This window comes from Merops nubicus, unplaced genomic scaffold (assembly GCF_000691845.1).
Source record: "Merops nubicus isolate BGI_N331 unplaced genomic scaffold, ASM69184v1 scaffold23063, whole genome shotgun sequence".
Classification (NCBI taxonomy): Eukaryota; Metazoa; Chordata; class Aves; order Coraciiformes; family Meropidae; genus Merops; species Merops nubicus.
In genome coordinates, this window is record NW_008597180.1 from 7,321 (window position 1) to 8,764 (window position 1,444).

Below are 1,444 nucleotides of genomic sequence, written 5' to 3' on the forward strand. Positions count from 1 at the left end.
CATGCTAGGGGAGAGAGAAGAGTCCCTGGTTATCAAGCAGGCTGTAGGATCAAGTGTGATGAAAGCCATGAGGAGATACCAAGGATGATGTAATCCACAGTTAACAGCTGAGATGTGATGTCATGTGCCAAAAGCATCTGGAACTGTCAGAAATAGAACTGGGGTGACCACGGGAGAAGGTCCAAGGCACGTGGTCTGAAGAGCTTGTTGGAGAAGCAGCAGTCTACTTGTTTACATGGGACTGGTGCAGGCTGAGGGCTGCTACCAGCAAACCACAGAGCAGAAGTACGTGGACAGCCAGGAAGCACCTGCTGGAGCAGATGGCATTCACCAAGCAGGCAGGAGGTGGCCCCGAGTCACCCCAGCAGCTCAGAGGGCACAGCAGAAACAGGCCAGGGAGAAAAACCTTCCACTTGGAAGATGAAGCTGCACAATGGGCAGTATCCCAGCCCAAGCATCTGATGGTGTCTTATCCTAAATGCCATCGATGTCCTATGGGAACCAACCTGGCCACCGTGTTGGTGACCCATCCATGTTGGGTTATCTGCTAGATGTTCACCTGCAGGTGCCTTCTTAGCTGTTTGGGCAAGTGTTGTGGAGTTGTTTGTGCTCGTTGGTTGGTAGTGTGCTGCTCTTCTACTGCTCCTCACTGTGGAGCAGCTATTTTGGAAGATAAGTGTGGGTTGAGGGGTTTCTCCTGTAGTTCCACTAGTGCTTACTCCACTTGGGACATTGGTCTGTGTGCGTTGTGGTGTAGATGGGGATAAGGTTAACCACACAACTTGTATGAGTTGTGTCTTCTTGTCTTGGATGCAGATAAATGCAGATTAGCTGAGGACTTACTCCCTGAGCTTCTCTCCCTGAATGTGTTCAGACTGAATCCCACACTGGTTTGGGTGGGAAGGGACCTTTCAAGGCCATCTACTCCAACCCCCCTGCAGGGACAGGGACATCTGCAGCTAGAGCAGGGTGCTCAGAGCCCTGGCCAACCTCACCTGGGATGGTGCCAGGGATGGGGCAGCGACCACCTCTCTGGGCAGCCTGGGACAGGGGCTCACCACCCTCAGCATCCAAAATTTCTCCCTTCTCTCCAGTCTCAATCTCCCTCCTGGAGTTCCAAACCCTCCCCCTTGCCCTGTCCCCATGGGCCCTGGCCTGCACACTGCCACAGTTTGGTGCCCACTGGCTCTCAGGGCTGTGTCGCTCCTGGATGAGGCCCAGCAGCGAGGAGGGAAGGTTTGAGGGGAGACCTGGGGAGCAGGGATGGCCCTGGCACTGCCTCTCCACCTCCCTGGGCCCCAGCCCGTGCTGAAGGAGCAGAGAGGGCTGGGCAGGCTGTGGGCAAACCACTTCCGTGGCTGGGACCTCTGGAGATCATCTCATCCACCCCCTGCTCCAGCAGCTCACCCACAGCAGGGTGCCCAGGGTCACAGCCAGGTGGGTT